Below are 17,628 nucleotides of genomic sequence, written 5' to 3' on the forward strand. Positions count from 1 at the left end.
ATAAAGAATACATGATAATGTAAATGCAATCTGATTATAGTTGTAGGTATCTTGGCTATTCCTAGCATTTCATTCATTCATTATTCCTGCCTATTTTGAAAGGGAACTTTAAGGGGCTTACAATAAAAAAAATAGAAACAATAAGGATATTTATAATTTGAAGATAAACTAAAGACACGAATAAAGGTGTCATTAAATAAATTATTATATATACACCCATGCCCTAGGAAGCTATGCAACCATTAAACATTACTTTAGAAGTCTATATTTATCAGCATAGAAAAATGATCATAAGAAAAAGGCAGTTTATAAAATACATATACCATGCCATTGCCAGCATATACATATTTATTATGCTAGTGGAAAAAAAATCCAGAAACACATATAGCCCTAATGTTGACGGTAATTATCACTGACTGGCAGAACTATGGATAAATACTTGTTTCTCATACATTGCTAAATTTTGCAAATCCTAAAAACTAAATAGGTATTATTGGACAATTAAAAAATAACAAAAGAGACACACATCAAAAGCCATCCAATGAGAAAAGAGTTTTGCAGTTGATCCCTTTAGTTCTGCATGTCCTGCCAGTGAAGGAAAAAAGGGGGAGACAGGAAAAGTTTATCCAGTTCGAATTGTTGGGTAGAACGAAATGAGTTCATCTGGAAGAAAATGTTTTCTGACATTAAATTCTAGAACAAATATATTATGTAAATCCTTAAATAAAGGCCATATTAAACTAATGTAAAATGTTTCCATTACAGATTATTAAAAATGCAGGTAGGGGCACCTGGGTGGCTCAGTGGTTAAGTGTCTGCCTTTGGCTCAGGTTGTGATCCTGGAATCCTGGGATCCAGTCCCGCATTAGGCTCTTCGCAGGGAGCCTTCTTCTCCCTCTGCCAATGTCTGCCTCTCTCTGTCTCTCATGAATAAGTAAGTTAAATCTTTTTTAAAGCATTCAGGTACACTGTTGGGGGCACTTGACGGAATGAGCACTGGGTGTTATGCTATATGTTGACAAATTGAACTCCAATATAAAAATATACCAAAAAAACGCAGGTAGATTATGCACCATTAATCCTTCTTTGGGAATCATTTCATTAAATATTTCGAATGAATGATAGCATTGCTATGAGCTATTGAAAGTGGAGGTACTGTTCCCATTGGTGGTTCTAAAGTTAAAACTTCAGGGCACCTGGGTAGCTCAGTGGGCTAAGTAAGCATCTGCCTTCAGCTCACTTAATGATCCCAGGGTCCTGGGATCAATCCCCACATCATGCTCTCTGCTCAGTGGGGAGCCTGCTTCTTCCTCTGCCTTTCCCCCTCCTTGTGCTCTCTCTCTGTCAAATAAATAAATTAAATCTTTTTAAAAATAATTAAATTAAAACTTCAGGAGGGGGACGCCTGGGTGGCTCAGCAGTTGAGCGTCTGCCTTCCGTTCCAGGCATGATCCCTGGATACAGGATCGAGTCCCACATCGGGCTCCTTGTGGGGAGCCTGCTTCTCCCTCTGCCTGTGTCTCTGCCTCTCTCTCTGTCTCTCATGAATAAATAAATAAAATCTTAAAAAAAAAAAAACTATTTCAGGAGGGAATTTAAGAGCCATTTTCAGCCACTCAGGTTTTTCCCCCCTACTTCATAAGTGAAACCAGAGTCTGACAAGTGACCAGCTCATGGAAAGGTTTGTCTGGTTCTGGATTCACTTCTCATTTGTAGCATACTGTGACTATTTTCTACTATATTTAAGTTGATGTAATTATTAGTGTCTTTTGATAGAGTAAAAATGCCCTGCAGCCTTAAGCACAAATTGAACAAACTAAATAAACGTGATCAGTATTAGATGAAAAAAGCATATTTGTCATTATAAATCAGCTATAAATTTGGCCCAAATCATCTACTTAACTGTTTGCAAACTGTTGCCTAAGATCCTTCGTGTATCTCCAATATGATTTGCAAATTTTATGTGTGATTTAGGAAAATACATTCAGAGATCAATCTAGAATTTATATATGTCTCCCCCACTCTCTTCGACAAGCAGTTTAAAGTAATTATAGTACTTAAGACAATAAAGGCAGCTGCAGCAGGTTTGTGCTTCAGAAGCTGGGAAATCCACCTTTGCAATGGAGTCAGCAAAACTGCACCTCTTATCCTCAGCTGATAAACTGTGGTCTGACCTTGGGCATGCTGCTTAATCCCCATGCCCTCACTAACTATAAGAGGGATGAATTCTTTCAATATTTAATAAAAACTTCAGGACTCTTTGCCTCCAAGTACTTTTTAGGTTGCTTTACTTACATACTTATTTTAAAATCATTTACATTAATAGTGTATGAATAAAACACATTTTCTCCTAATTTTGGAAAATTATATTTACCTACAAGCACATAGCAAGGCTTTTAATTGCAATAGTCTTCTGTCTGGATCTCACTATTTGGAGAGCCAATGACCTGGTTATCAAGTTAAGACACAGTTATGTAAGCTGATAGCCTAAGGGGTTTGCTTTTGGGAGGCTTCTTTTTTTTTCCCCCCTCAAATAAAAAAATTGAGATTTTGTGCTTGGACCAGGAAAGAGAACCTAGAAAATAAGGACAATTGGAGGGAAGAAGTGGCCCCCATTGTGCTATCCTAGCTGCCTGACCCCGAACTGAAGGTACCAGGTCCTGGGAAGATGCCATATGCCCAGCAATGGAGGGGCATTTATAGAGAAAGAACCTATAAGATGGTTACCGGGGTCCTTGAGAAGGAAGCTGTAGCAAAAAAAAAAAAAAAAAAAAAAAAAAAAGATATATATAGATAGATAGATAGATAGATAGATAGATATATATATATACACACACACACACACACACATAGGATCCTCACTGCATGTAAGAAGATCTCTGAAAATGCCTAGAAGTCATTGGTGGAAAGTGTTGACACTTTGTGTACATGCAAGTGAGGTTTAAGAGTCAATGGTAAGGTGGGCATTGTATGTGAAATACAGAACATGATGAATATTCAGTATCATTTTTGAATTAAAGGATCTGTGTGCATCCAGTGCACAATATCATTATTGAAGAAGAAAGGACAAAGCCAGATTCCTCCCAGAAGAAATGTTTCAATCTTTGCCTTGATATAATCATATATGTGTCCTACATTTTCTATGGGAAATTCACTGAGAAATTCAATAGCACAGTTAAGGAAGAGTAGGAGTGTCATGAGAATATCAAGGAGGGATCTCTCGTTGAGCCTGATAGATTGGCACTGAGGGTTGGAAGAAATGGCAGTTTCTTTTATTTATTTATTTATTTATTTATTTATTTATTTATTTATTCATGAGAGATGCAGAGAGAGAAAGAGAGGCAGAGACACAGGCAGAGGAGAAGCAGGGAGCCCGATGTGGGACTCGATCCCGGGACCCCAGGACCATGCCCTGGGCTGAAGGCAGGCGCCAAACCTCTGAGCCACCCAGGGATCCCCGAAATGGCAGTTTCTACAGGAGAGACTGCATAAAGCTGAGATGCCAGAGGCAGAATGATGGAGATGCCCTCCAGGAATTAGTACAGCTTCTGCCAAAGACCTGAGCAAGACCAAGAATGTGGTCAGTGAGTCTTGACAGTAGATTGTCCCTTTTTGTGAAACAGAGCTACCAGCCCCTTCACACCTTTTAGTTACCTTGTCTTACCCTTCTTAATTAGCTTTAAAAACTGATCAGAATGTAGATGGAAATTTTAAAATATCTCTTTTCATACTTTTTAAATAGTAAGGTTTATTCTATGCCCTCTAAAGTTGAATAAGGTAGTAATATACTTAGGGGAGGGAGATCTGGGGGGACAAAGTAGCCTGAAGTGGTCTAATTCTTCTCCCAGCAGGTTAGGCTGAAGGAAAAGTAGAGGTGCAAAGAAGTAATGAGGAAGCTAGATTCCTAAGGCCCTCCGTTTTTCTCACCGCTGACTTTTCCTAGAAGTAGCAAATGATCTGATAAAATCTCTTCCCCACAGCCCACATTATAGTGAAATCTACTTCCAGTGACTTGATAGCATGCTACCAGTATCTTTACCTCTTCTCTGCATTCTCTTCATTGCCAAAAGTCAAACTGCAGAACTATCATGATATTTGTATCAATTTTTAAGATTCAGCAGATGTTTTTAACACTATTTGGTTCACTGGTGGAAAGTGTTGGTTACCCATGATTATGCTTATCTGTGCCATCATTGTTCTCAATACCTGTACTGCTCAGATCTAAATAGTTGCTCTACCAAGAGGGCCATAGCTTCTTACCACCATTCACTTGACAAAACACACTGCAGAATTACAAGATGCACATGCATCATTTCACTAATTATAATTTTAATTTTCTACTATACACTAGGAATTCAGGCAGTTCAGAAAAAGAATTAAGTAGACTTCTACTTCATTGGTATATTCATAAAGTTAGTTCTATGGTGATTCAGAGATTTGACATTACAAGAAAAATTCATTCATTCCACAGTTTATCATAACTCTGTGAGGTGGGGTTAAGGATGGGAGTTCAAAAAGGAAATACACAAATTCTCCCCTATGGTGGTCACAGCATTATTGAATTAAAGCCAGCTTCCTTCTTTAATGGATTGCTCAGATTCCTCTAATGTGTAAATAGTGTTCTTATAACCAGGAAAAAAAAAAACCTACCCCTATTTGAATACACTAGAATTTCTTGATTTCTTGATACTGAAGTTCTCTCCTACTTCAATATCAGCAAATTATGAAGGTTTCTAGCCTATTTATTCTTTTTTCCTAATGGTTAAAGATAGAATACAAATATACAATCTAGATATAAAATGGAAAATAAAATACAGCTAAACACAGATTGCTTTCAAAATAAAGATTTCAAATAGTTTACTTACCAGAACTTGAAACGTCCCCTTTAAAGAAAAACCTGTTTTAAGTTGTTTATATAATTTATATAATGTTACTGGATATGTAACCTGCTCTTTTCATGCAAAGAAACTAATGTCTTTGGATTTATTCTTAGCGTATCCACCCAGGGATTGAGTAAGCCAATTAATTTAATCCAAAGTGATGCTAATCACCAGACAGAATTCACCTTAAGGAGACCACAGCCAGAAACAAACCAGTTCCTAGCACGCTCCACAGTCATGAAGTCTTCCTAATCAGTTTTTCTTGCCTTGTCTTGCTTACCCAGTATCACTCTCAGATCACCAATCCATGAGCTTTTCTCTCTCAGACAGTCTTAAATTCTCATTTATTTATGTTAAGGAGAAAAGACTGTTCTGCTGCTAAAAATGAAACAGTTTGACATTTTATCATTCTTTGACAAGTAACTCTGAGTCCGTATTTGCTCATGGTAGTCATTTAAGCACTCCTGTTTATTACTGCATCAATGCAGTTCTAATGAAAATGGCTGTAAATGTGAACAATTTGGCTGCTCAGCATAACACAAGACAAATAAAAGAGGCACCACATGACAAAGTGATTTTATGCTTCTGCATACATAGCACTCTTCCGCTTTGCTTAATCATGATGAGATTTGAGCATGTTTCAGGACTTTGTCACCTGAGGTGACACCTGCTGCCTCTAATGGCTACCTGTAGTCTAATCTGATTTGAAGTTACCCTACCTAATCAGATTTCCTATCAGGCTTCCTGCCTCAGCTCTGAACCACAAAAACAATGTAAGGGGTCCTCCAGGAAAAAAAGATCGGGTTCAAACATGTGCTCTCAAATGCTGTCTCCAAACAGATCACGAAAGGAAAAAGACTTTCGTGAAATGGCACACTCTGCCTGATAAATACCGACTTCATAACATGTCACCTACTAAAAAGTAAAAAAGAGGGCTCCCTGGGTGGCGCAGCGGTTTGGCGCCTACCTTTGGCCCAGGGCGCGATCCTGGAGACCCGGGATCGAGTCCCACGTCAGGCTCCCGGTGCATGGAGCCTGCTTCTCCCTCTGCCTGTGTCTCTGCTTCTCTCTCTCTCTGTGACTATCATCAATAAAAAAAAAAAAAAAAAAAAAGTAAAAAAGAGTAAGAGAGGGAAGGGAGAGAGAGAGTCACTGAGTGAAGGAAGGAAAGATGGAGGGAGAGAGGTGTAGATAAGAGAAACAATAGTGTTTAACTTTGATACGAACCTCCATTTATAATCATCACTGGGGATCCCTGGGTGGCGCAGCAGTTTAGCGCCTGCCTTTGGCCTGGGGCTGATCCTGGAGACCCAGGATCGAGTCCCACGTCGGGCTCCCGGTGCATGGAGCCTGCTTCTGTCTCTGCCTATGTCTCTGCCTCTCTCTCTCTCTCTCTCTCTCTCTCTCTCTCTGTGACTATCATAAATAAATGAAAATTTAAAAAAAAATAAAAAATATAATCATCACTGTTCACACAATGACATGGCTATTGACTCAATAAAGAAATTTATGTTTATATTTGTGTGGAATCAGAAAAGACCCTGAATAGCCAGGGGAATTTTAAAAAAGAAAACCATAGCTGGGGGCATCACAATGCCAGATTTCAGGTTGTACTACAAAGCTGTGGTCATCAAGACAGTGTGGTCCTGGCACAAAAACAGACACATAGATCAGTGGAACAGAATAGAGAATCCAGAAGTGGACCCTGAACTTTATGGGCAACTAATATTCGATAAAGGAGGAAAGACTATCCATTGGAAGAAAGACAGTCTCTTCAATAAATGGTGCTGGGAAAATTGGACATCCACATGCAGAAGAATGAAACTAGACCACTCTCTTTCACCATACACAAAGATAAACTCAAAATGGATGAAAGATCTAAATGTGAGACAAGATTCCATCAAAATCCTAGAGAAGAACACAGGCAACACCCTTTTTGAACTCGGCCATAGTAACTTCTTGCAATATACATCCACGAAGGCAAAAGAAACAAAAGCAAAAATGAACTATTGGGACTTCATCAAGATAAGAAGCTTTTGCACAGCAAAGGATACAGTCAACAAAACTCAAAGACAACCTACAGAATGGGAGAAGATATTTGCAAATGACATATCAGATAAAGGGCTAGTTTCCAAGATCTATAAAGAACTTATCAAACCCAACAGCAAAGAAACAAACAATCCAATCATGAAATGGGCAAAAGACATGAACAGAAATCTCACAGAGGAAGACATAGACATGGCCAACATGCACATGAGAAAATGCTCTGCATCACTTGCCATCAGGGAAATACAAATCAAAACCACAATGAGATACCACCTCACACCAGTGAGAATGGGGAAAATTAACAAGGCAGGAAACAACAAATGTTGGAGAGGATGCGGAGAAAAGGGAACCCTCATACACTGTTGGTGGGAATGTGAACTGGTGCAGCCACTCTGGAAAACTGTGTGGAGGTTCCTCAAAGAGTTAAAAATAGACCTGCCCTACGACCCAGCAATTGCACTGTTGGGGATTTACCCCAAAGAGACAAATGCAATGAAACGCCGGGACACCTGCACCCCGATGTTTATAGCAGCAATGGCCACGATAGCCAAACTGTGGAAGGAGCCTCGGTGTCCAACGAAAGATGAATGGATAAAGAAGATGTGGTTTATGTATACAATGGAATATTACTCAGCTATTAGAAATGACAAATACCCACCATTTGCTTCAACGTGGATGGAACTGGAGGGTATTATGCTGAGTGAAGTAAGCCAGTCGGAGAAGGACAAACATTATATGTTCTCATTCATTTGGGGAATATAAATAATAGTGAAAGGGAATATAAGGGAAGGGGGAAGAAATGTGTGGGAAATATCAGAAAGGGAGACAGAACGTAAAGACTGCTAACTCTGGGAAACAAACTAGGGGTGGTGGAAGGGGAGGAGGGCGGGGGGTGGGAGTGAATGGGTGACGGGCACTGGGGGTTATTCTGTATGTTAGTAAATTGAACACCAATAAAAAATAAATTAAAAAAATATAAATAAAAAAAAAGAAATTTATGTTTACAGGGTACCAATATACATGAATGGCATCATTACTAGCTTCAAATAAAAGGACACATTTTAAAAATTTGGCATGAGATACAACCTGCCCCTAAATAGTTACAGGCTAATGAGGCATTTCTGTTGACTTTATTTTGAATCCTACAATCCATGTCTGATAAACAACTCACATCTATCAGTTTTATTTCAACAGTGAAGGAATGTCAGCTAAAGGAAGTCTTTTGGGCACATTTAGGAAGAGTAAAATTTCATGCATCAGCAAGAAGGAACTCTCCTTCTCCAAGAATCTCCTGTAACACATGCTGCACTCCCAGGACTTCAGTTAAGAAGAGGGACCAAGTGCACCTGTTGCCCAATCATGCCATGATGCTATCTCCCTCGCATCACTTGTATTGGCACACAGCAGTGTGGGAAGTCCACACCACTGTTTCTCAAGCTTGAATTTGCAGATGAATCCCCTGAAGATCTTGCTGAACTGTAGTGGCTAAGTAGGTCTCGGGTGGAGCCTGAGAGCCTGCATTTCTAATCCCCTGTTGCTGATGCTGATGCTGCTGATGTTAGACCACACTTTGATTATATTAAGTCTGAGAAATACCAAAAGCCTCTATGGCACAGCTCATTTTAAGGTTCCTCCCTGTTAATGGATTTGATAGCCATGACCTCTGAGGCAACCTGCCTGACATGTCTAAACTGTTAAATTCTAGGTGGTCACTGCTGACAGAGTAGCCAGCTCGCGGGGAGTCCAATGCACAGTGGTTAAGCATACATGCTTTGAAGTAGGTCAGACTTCAGTTCACATCCTATCTGTTCCTTCCACTTAGCTGGATGGCCTCAGGCCATTTACTTAGTTTCTCTATGCCTATTTTCCTGGCCAGAAAATGTGAGAAAATACCTATCTTATAGTCTCATTGTGAGGCTTAAATAGGACAACACATATTATGTATTTGGCAGAGCACCTAAATGTCCTAAAAATTAATGGAAATTATTATTTTTTCCATGTTAATCTTTTAAAACACTCCCAAGGTCCTTGTAGCCTTTAGTAAAACATCACCACACCCTACCCTGCCACGCCATTTATGATCTGACACCAGCTTACCTTCCAATTTCATCTCAACCCATGTGTCTTACTCTATAGTTTGAATTACCTGATACTTCTTAAATGTGGCTCCAAACTTTTGCACATACTGCTTCTTGTACTTAGAATGCCTTCTCCTAGCCCAAACTCCCTGCCCTGCATCACCAACCACCTTTGCATCTCTTCCTCCAATACTCAGTTCATCTCAGAAACCCTTATGAACCCTTGTGTTCCCACTGCATAAAAATTCCCTGGTGAATAGATACGCTCCACTGTAATCTGTTATCTGTAAAAATATATGCCCTGCACATTTCATACTGCAATGCAATTGGTAGCTTCTTAGTCAATAAGCTCATTAAGCACCAGACATGCAACTTACTTATCACCTGAGAATTTCCAGAAACAGTTCAATGCCTTCTATATAGTAGACAATCAATAAATATTGACCAAACGAATGATCCTCTGCTTGTGTTTAATACAGTATGTTAATAGATATATATAGATACATAGATATACCTAAAGAACTCTGGCTAATCTTAACTGCTAGAATTTACCTCTCCAGGCAGGCCCAAGGAACCTAGGGCAGATATCAGACTTTATCAGGATGCATAATCATTTTATGCAGTTAGCATGGAATATAACCTTTGTCATTTCCATCCACTTCACATGGAACTCTGTATAGGGTCCATTCTGTTGAAATTAAATTACTGGTTGTTGAACCTGGTAGTCTCTGTCTTCGAAACCATTCCTCACATTACACTTATCCTGGACTTTGAAATTGAGATCTGTTTTAACCCACTGAGGCTACTATAACAGGATACTATAAATCGAGTGGGTTAAACAGACATTGCTTTCTCACAGTTCTGGAAACTGAGAAGTCCACGGTCAAAGTGCCAACAAATTCAGTTGCTAGTGAGGGCATTCTTCCTGGTTTGAAGACACCCAGCTTCTTACTATGTCCTCACATTGTGAGAGAGAGTGGAGAGAGAGTGTAAGAGTGCTCACACTTACCTGAGTGATAGAACTCACTTGTGTCTTTTCTTCTAAGGGCAGTAATCCCATTATGAGGGCTCCACCCACATGACCTATTTACTTCCCACAACCCCCATCTCCAAATACTATCACATTGTAAGATTAGGGCTTCAACATACAAATTTGGGGAGTACATCATTCAGTCCATAGGAGTACTGCCCTGTAGCCTTTGGGTTTCTCACATTATCTTCCTTATTCATTCATTTGTTCATTCATTCATTCTACACATATTTAATGCACACATTGTGCACTAAGCACACACAGAAGTGAATGCAACAGAAAATATCTTTGCCTTCATGGAGCTCACATTATCCATCAGACACAAACTATGAACAAACAAGTCTTCAGCATGTTACACAATGCTAGGTGCTATGAAGAAAAATGAAGCAAAGTAGGAATGGTAGTGCTGAAGGTCAGGGAAGACCTCCTTGAGAAGGTTATATATGAGCAGGAACCTTAAAGCAGTGGAGGAAAAGTATTTAGGAATCTGAGAGAAGAGTGTTCCTAGAGAGAAAGTAAATGCAAAGTCCTGAGTCAAAAATAGAGTGTGTGGGGGCGCCTGAGTGGCTCAGTCAGTTAAATGTCTGCCATTGACTCAGGTCACGATCCTAGTTCCAGGTTTGAGCCCATGTCGGACTCCCTGCTCAGTGGAGAGTCTGCTTCTCTCTCTGTTCATCACCCTGCTTGTGCGTGCGCACTCTCTTTCTCTCTCTCAAATAAATAAAATCTTAAAAAAAAAAAAATAGAGTGTGTGGGAAATATGTGAAGTACTTGGGAAGTGATAGGAAGGTCAGGATGGCTAGAGAAGTCAAGTTACATAAGGCCTGTACCCTTTGTAAAGACTTTGACTTAAACACAGTTTGTTTGACATGAGAAACTAAAGGAGGCTTTTGAGGGGTAATTTCAAAGATACTATGAAGTATTACTTTATTACTTTGAATATTGTATTAAAAACTGAATTTAAGGGGTGCCTGGGTGGCTCAGTCAGCTAAATGTATGCCTCTGGCTCAGGTCATGATCCTGGAGTCCCAGGTTCAAGCCCTGCATCGGGCTTCCTGCTCAGGGAAGTGTCTACTTTTCCCCCTCCCTCTATCCCTCCCCCTGGCTTGTGCTCTCTCTCAAATAAATAAATAAAATCTTAAAAAAAAAAATAAAACGGGAGTTAAACATAGGGGTAGATGAGAGGGAAGATAGTGGGGTAGAAAGTGCTAGGACTCTGAACACCTGAACAGCACATGCATTGGCAGAAACTGCCTGAAGCAACTATTTTGGAACTCTGCAGTCTGTTAGAATGCTTGCAGCTACCAGGGAAAGGTTTGGCTGGTAAAATTGTGGTCAATTTTTATCTGTTTCAGCTTAGCATGGTAGTAATTATCTATGTCTCATCCTCCAGCCCTGTATGGCAGCCAACTATGGGGGACAAGAGGCCGCATCCCTGAAGCAGCTTAGGGAAGCCAAGGTGGGTAATAATGACCTTGTCCTCCAAATAATGTGATTCTGTGTTCTAATGGCTGATTACTGCTTCTGGTCATGGAGGTGCACCCAGAGGTGGGTACCCATTGTTGCAACCCCTACTGGCTGAAGTGGCTAATAGGGTTTAAAGGAACAGCACCAGGACTTTTCCCCCTCCAGTCTTACTTTTTCCCCCTTTTAGGAGCAGGCATTCAAGGCCAGCATATTCAGAAGTAACTGTGTATGGGAAGATTTAGAAAGTCACCTTACATACTCTGGGAAAAACACGACCTCAGAAAAGACCTGAAAAGACCTTAAGCTCTCACCCTAGGCTGATCTTTGGCAAAGAGATGCTGTACAACAATTAAAAAAAAAAAAAAAACTAAAAATCCTGGAGGAGGAAAGAATTTGATTTCCAGAGTTATCAAAATATATGACTCATATGTCCAGGTTTCAACAATAAAAAAAAAATATGAGGCATACAAACAAACAGGAAAGTATAATCCATTTAAAGGAACAAAATAAATCAACAGAAACTATCCCTAAGGAAGTCCAGATACTAGACAAAGACTTTAAAACAACTGTCTGAAAGATGCTCAAAGAGCTAAAGAAAGACATCAACAAAGAAAGGAAATTGATACATGAACAAAATGAGAATATCTATTAAAAAGCAAAATAGAAAGGAAATAAAAAATTTTCGCACTGAAAAACACAATAACTGACATGAAAAATTCACTAGAGTGGTTCAGAAGCAGATTTGGGCAGGCAAAGGAAAGAACCAGTAGGTTTTAAAGATACGACAATTGAAATTATTGGGTCTGAGGAACAAAAAAATCAAGGAAAAGTGAACAAAACCTAAGGGACCTATAGCACATCAAACAGACAAATATATGCAGTGGGGAGTCCCAGAAGGAGAAAAGAGAGTGAGACAGACAGATAAAGAAAATATTTGAAGAGATAATGGCTGAAAAATTATTTTTTTAAAAGATTCTATTTATTTATTTGAGAACACAGGAGAGCAAGGCATGCAGGGGTGGAGTGCACATGAGCCTGACAAGTGTGAGCCAGTGGGAGGGGCAGAAGGGGGAATAATAAGGACAAGCAGACTCTATGTTGAGCCTGGATTCCCACACAGAGCTCAATAACAGGACCCTGCAATCACAACCTGAGCCAAAATGATAAGTCAGCCACTCAACCAACTGAGCCACCCAGGCACCCCGATAAACTTCTCAAAGTTTGTGAAAGACATAAATTTACAAATTGAAGAAACTCAATGAGCTCCATGTAAGATAAACTAAGAGACCCACAGCAAGACACATAATCAAAGTGTCAAAAGCCAAAACAAAGAGAATCTTAAAAGCAGCAAAAGAGAAGCAGTTTTTCACATTTAAGAGATCCTCAATAATTTTATCAACTGATTGTTCAACCCTGGAGGCTATAAGGCAGTGGGTCATGTATTCAAAGTGCTGAAAGAAAAAAAAGAAAACTCAACCAAGAATTCTATGTCTAGCAAAAACCACCCGTCAAAAATTAGATATTAGGACACTTCCAGAGTAACAAAAATTCAGGGAGTTAATTATCATTATATCTGCTCCATAAGAAATGCTAAAAGGAGTCCCTCCAGTTGAAATGAAAGGACACTAGACAGTAACTCAAAACCATGTGAAGAAATAAAGATCTCTAGAAAGGTAAAATGGGCAACTTATAAAAGCTAGTATTATTTTAATATTGGTTTGCAATTCCATTCTTTATTTTCTACATGATTTAAAATAAAAATGCATAAAAACTAGTATTAAGCAATATCACTGCACTCACAATGTATAAAAAACTAATTTGTGATGTCAATAACAGAAGAGAGGACAAAACTATAGAAGCAGAGATTTTGTGTGCTATTGAAATTAAGTTGGTATAAATTAGATTGTTAGATTACATAAATTAAATTATTAAAAAGAAATAAAAGTAAGGCCATTAATAGAGTGATTAATAATCCAAGCAAGAGATGAATGTGGCTCAGGTCAAGAGGGTTGCTGTGCAGGTGGTGGGTATGGTGAGATACTGGACATCTCCACTATAGCACTGACAGCATTTGCTGCTGGATTACATGTGGATTTTTACAGATCAACTGTGAGGAATGAGAGCAAAAGAACTATCAAAGATGACTAAGGTTCTTGTCCAATGAAACAGGAAGAATGAAATTATTGATTGTTCAATTAGAGAACACCTCAGAAGTATCAGTCTGGAGGGTGGGAGATGGTGATGAACATCATCTCAAAGAGCATATTAGACATCCAAGTAGAATTATCAAGTAGACAATCAGGTATATGTATACTAGAAGGTCAAGCTGATGGAAAAATTTGGAAGTCACTTACAATCTGATGGTATTTGATTAAGTCTAGATGAGAACTTCTAAGAAGTAAGTATAAACAGAGAAGAGAATGGTCAAGGTAAGAGGTTAGGACACTTGAGAGTATAACAGATACAGAGATGTGAAAGAAACCACAAAGGAGGTGTTGAAGAAATGGTTGCATCAACAGAGTAGTATCCTAGAAGCCATGGGAAGCAAGTGTTTAAAAAAAGAAGGTAGCAAGGAAGGAATTAAGAAGAGTACCAAGAATTAGGTATGGGCTTTAGCAGTGTAGAGTTTATCAGTAACCTTGACAAAAGCTGTTTTGGTGGAACAGAGTAGGTAAAAGCCTCACTGGAATAGGAGAAAGAGAAAACTGGAAGAAGAGGGATTTGAGCCAGAGTGTAGAGTTAATATTTTTGCTAATTTTGGTTTGATTTTCCTGTTCAATATCAGAAATACTATGCTGATGTACAAGAATGATCCAGTCAAAAGGGAAGATTCAATGCAGACGGCAAGAGGCAAGAACTGCTGGAGCAGTGTCCTTGAGGGATTAGCAGGGACATGGGATCTAATGCACAGTGGAGGTCACACCTTAGCAGGGTTTGCAGGGACGATCTTCCCTAGTAACAGTAATAGTGGGAAGTTTTACGTCTATCTGCAGGAAGGCATGCAGGGGTGGGGTGCACATGAGCCTGACAAGTGTGAGCCAGTGGGAGGGGCAGAAGGGGGAATAATAAGGACAAGCAGACTCTATGTTGAGCCTGGATTCCCACACAGAGCTGCAGGAAGGCAGGTAGACGTAAAACTTCCCACTGAGTACTTTTCTAGTATCAGCAACCTCTAATAAGAGGCTACCCATTGAGGGTGCAAGTGCGGAGGAAGTGCTATAATCTGGGAAGAATAGTGTGGAATAGTAATGGAGTAGAAGAGTAACTGAACAAAGAGGTATAGTAGGTTTGCAGGCTGCACCAGGGTTTGCACCAAGGTTTGGGAGTCACAAATGTAAAGTGATGCCAAGAGATGATAAAGCCTGGCTCACAGTGCACAGTACTAACCTGCTATGATCATAGAACAGGACCATTTCTTGGTCGGTACTCTTGATTTTTCCTGACGGATGGATGGATGGATGGATATATCCATCACAGCTCACTACCTGTATCCGGGCTGAACCTAGGCATTCCTGGCCCCAACTACAGAGCTTTCCCATACCTCAGCATACCTGTCTGTAACCTAGAGTCCTGCAAAACCAAGCAAAAGAGCCTGATCTCTGACCTGTGCTGGATCCTACAATGTGACGATAGACAAGGCAGGCCCAGCTTCTGTCCTCATGGTGCTTAGTGCCTAACAGGGAGACAAACTCAGCCCAAATATACTTAACTAACCAAAATGTTGTAGGATGGGATGCTTCTTGGAAGGGAGAGATAACTAGCAAAAACTTCAATACACACAGGTGTGGTATAGGTAGGGGGGCTAAGATAGTGGCATAGTAGGAAGATCCTAGGTTCATGTCATCCTTTGAACACAACTAGATAACTATCAATTCATTCCAAATACCCAGAAATCAACCTGAAGACTGATAAAACAAACTCCACAACTAAAAGGAGAGAAGAAGCCACAGTGAAGAAGATAGGGAGTATGGAGATGTGGTTTGGGGGAGAAATGGATCATGGGTGCGGTGGAGGGCAGGGAGCTCTGGTCATGGGGGAAGGGGAGAGACAGGAGAATGTACAAGGGATTACACAAGAACATTTCCCCAAAGCCATTGGCTGGGCAAACAAGAGGAACTGATTTTCGTGAGTTCTTGCAAGCAGCAGGGCTTGAAGACTGGAGTTTTAGCAGTAGCCTGACTTGGCTGGGATGGAGCCCTCAGGGTGCTGTCCTCCTCCTGGAGAGAAGGCAGGCAAACAACCCCAGAGAGGGGGGGCAGGGCAGACAGCCTGGAAACAAGGATCTGAAGAACACCTAGGGCACACAGCAGGGAGATTATTCCCTCTTCTTGGAACAGATTCTTCTCCAAGGACAAAGGAGCCAGCAGGAGCTATTTTCCTCTTCTGCCTCTCAGCATAAACACAGAGTCACCTGTGGTAGGTAAGCAGCATAGCATGGACACTAGATGCCTAACCTTTTTATACCAAGTCCCACAATCCTACACTGTGGTGGTGGCTGCCCTTCTCAGTAAATCTTGCCTCAGTCCCAGAGCAGCAGGCCCCTTCCCAAGATAACCACCAAAAACCCCTGCCCACATCATGTCTCCCCACCAGAGAGTTCTACAGGGCCTCAGCTCTAATGGAAGTAGTATCAGATCTCATTTAACAAGCAAACCAGAGCACACCTAGTTAAAACTCACCATATACTGACCAAGGACCAAACATTGCCCACTGCAGGCAAGGAGGGCCTCTGCCGATGACTTGACCAAGGGATAAAACAGCTAAAACACAACAGCAGAGTGCACAGAGCACATACCAGAGACACTTCCTGAAGCATCAGGCCCTGGACACCATATAACCTCTTCTTTATAAAGCCTTCACTCTCAGGGCCAGGAAACATAACAGGCTTTTCAAACATAATAGAAGAAGGCAGAGAGTTAGACAAAATGCCAAGGCAGCAAGTCATCCCAAATGAAAGAACAAGGTAAGGTCACTGCCAGAGATCTAAGTGAAACAGATATAAGTGATGTACCTGATGGAGAATTTAAAGCAGTAATCATTAAGATACTTGCTGGACTTGAGAAAATAATGGAAGACCTCAGAGTTAAAAAAGTTAAAAAACAATCAGAGATTTCAGTATACACAGATTATTGTTGTCATGATATTTGCGATTAACTTAGTAACTATGTATAAGACTTTCTAATTTTCGTTAAATTTCCCCCTATTATTTTTTTACCATTTTTTAATCAGATTTGCCTGTGCTGGACATTTCATATAAATGGAATCATATAATATGTGGTCGTTTGTGATATGTAGCTTCTTTCATGTAGCATAGTTTAGCAGTTTCTAAAGTTCATCCATGTTGTAGCATGTATTGGTACTTCATTCCCTATTATTGCCAAATAGTAATTCATATTATGGATTTTTAAATTTTGTTTTATTTTACTTATTCATTTACCAGTTGAAGGGCATTTGAGCTTTTAGACTTGGGTCTTTGTGGATAATACTGCTATGAACATTTATGTATAAGTTTTTGACGATACCATTTCTTTTTAAGAGAAGAAAATTATACATATCTACAATTTGAATATATTTTTGGTTTTATTTCTATTTATCTTACTTTCTTATGATGGGATTTCAAAGCTTAATTTTTTATAGTGAAAAGGATGTATCTTTAGTAAAACTCCATTATTTATCTTAGTAAACTCCATTATTTGCCTGTTTTATCATTATACTACTTCCTTATAGATCATGCAAATCAATACTCCTACATCCTAAAGCAGAGTGGCAAAAAAAAAAAAAAAAAAAAAGGTCAGATTACTTGATTAAAATGTATTATCCAGACCAGGAAAGCCTTGGCAAAGAAATAGAAGATATAAAGAACTAAATATAATCTTAGAACTGAAAATATATAATAACTGAAATTTAAAAGCCTAATAGATAGTCTCAACAGCATAATGGAGAAGACAGAAGCATCAGTGAACTTGCAGATAGAGCAATAGAAATTACCTAACCTGAACAATAAAGAGAAAATAGATTTTTAAAGAAATAAATAGAATCTCAGGGACCCACAGGATTTTAACAAAAGACTACTTCTTATTCCTCTTGCTAAGTACAACTAAACACCATGGTCATTATATATAAAACA

The 17,628-nt window shown here is 39.5% G+C and overlaps 1 long non-coding RNA gene across 3 annotated transcripts in view; it reads left to right on the forward strand.

Annotated features, from left to right (window-relative positions):
• The window catches only part of LOC144300643 (uncharacterized), a 35,035-nt gene that overhangs the window by 440 nt on the left and 16,967 nt on the right, over positions 1 to 17,628 (forward strand). For 2 of the 3 annotated variants that reach the window (XR_013367415.1, XR_013367416.1), the window contains exon 2: positions 11,428 to 11,493. This is a non-coding gene — a long non-coding RNA (uncharacterized LOC144300643). Of the gene's footprint in view, positions 1 to 11,427; positions 11,494 to 11,688; positions 11,783 to 17,628 lie in introns of those variants that run through there. The other variant, XR_013367414.1, reaches the window with a different exon arrangement.

The sequence above is a fragment of the Canis aureus genome, chromosome 28 (assembly GCF_053574225.1).
Source record: "Canis aureus isolate CA01 chromosome 28, VMU_Caureus_v.1.0, whole genome shotgun sequence".
NCBI lineage: Eukaryota > Metazoa > Chordata > Mammalia > Carnivora > Canidae > Canis > Canis aureus.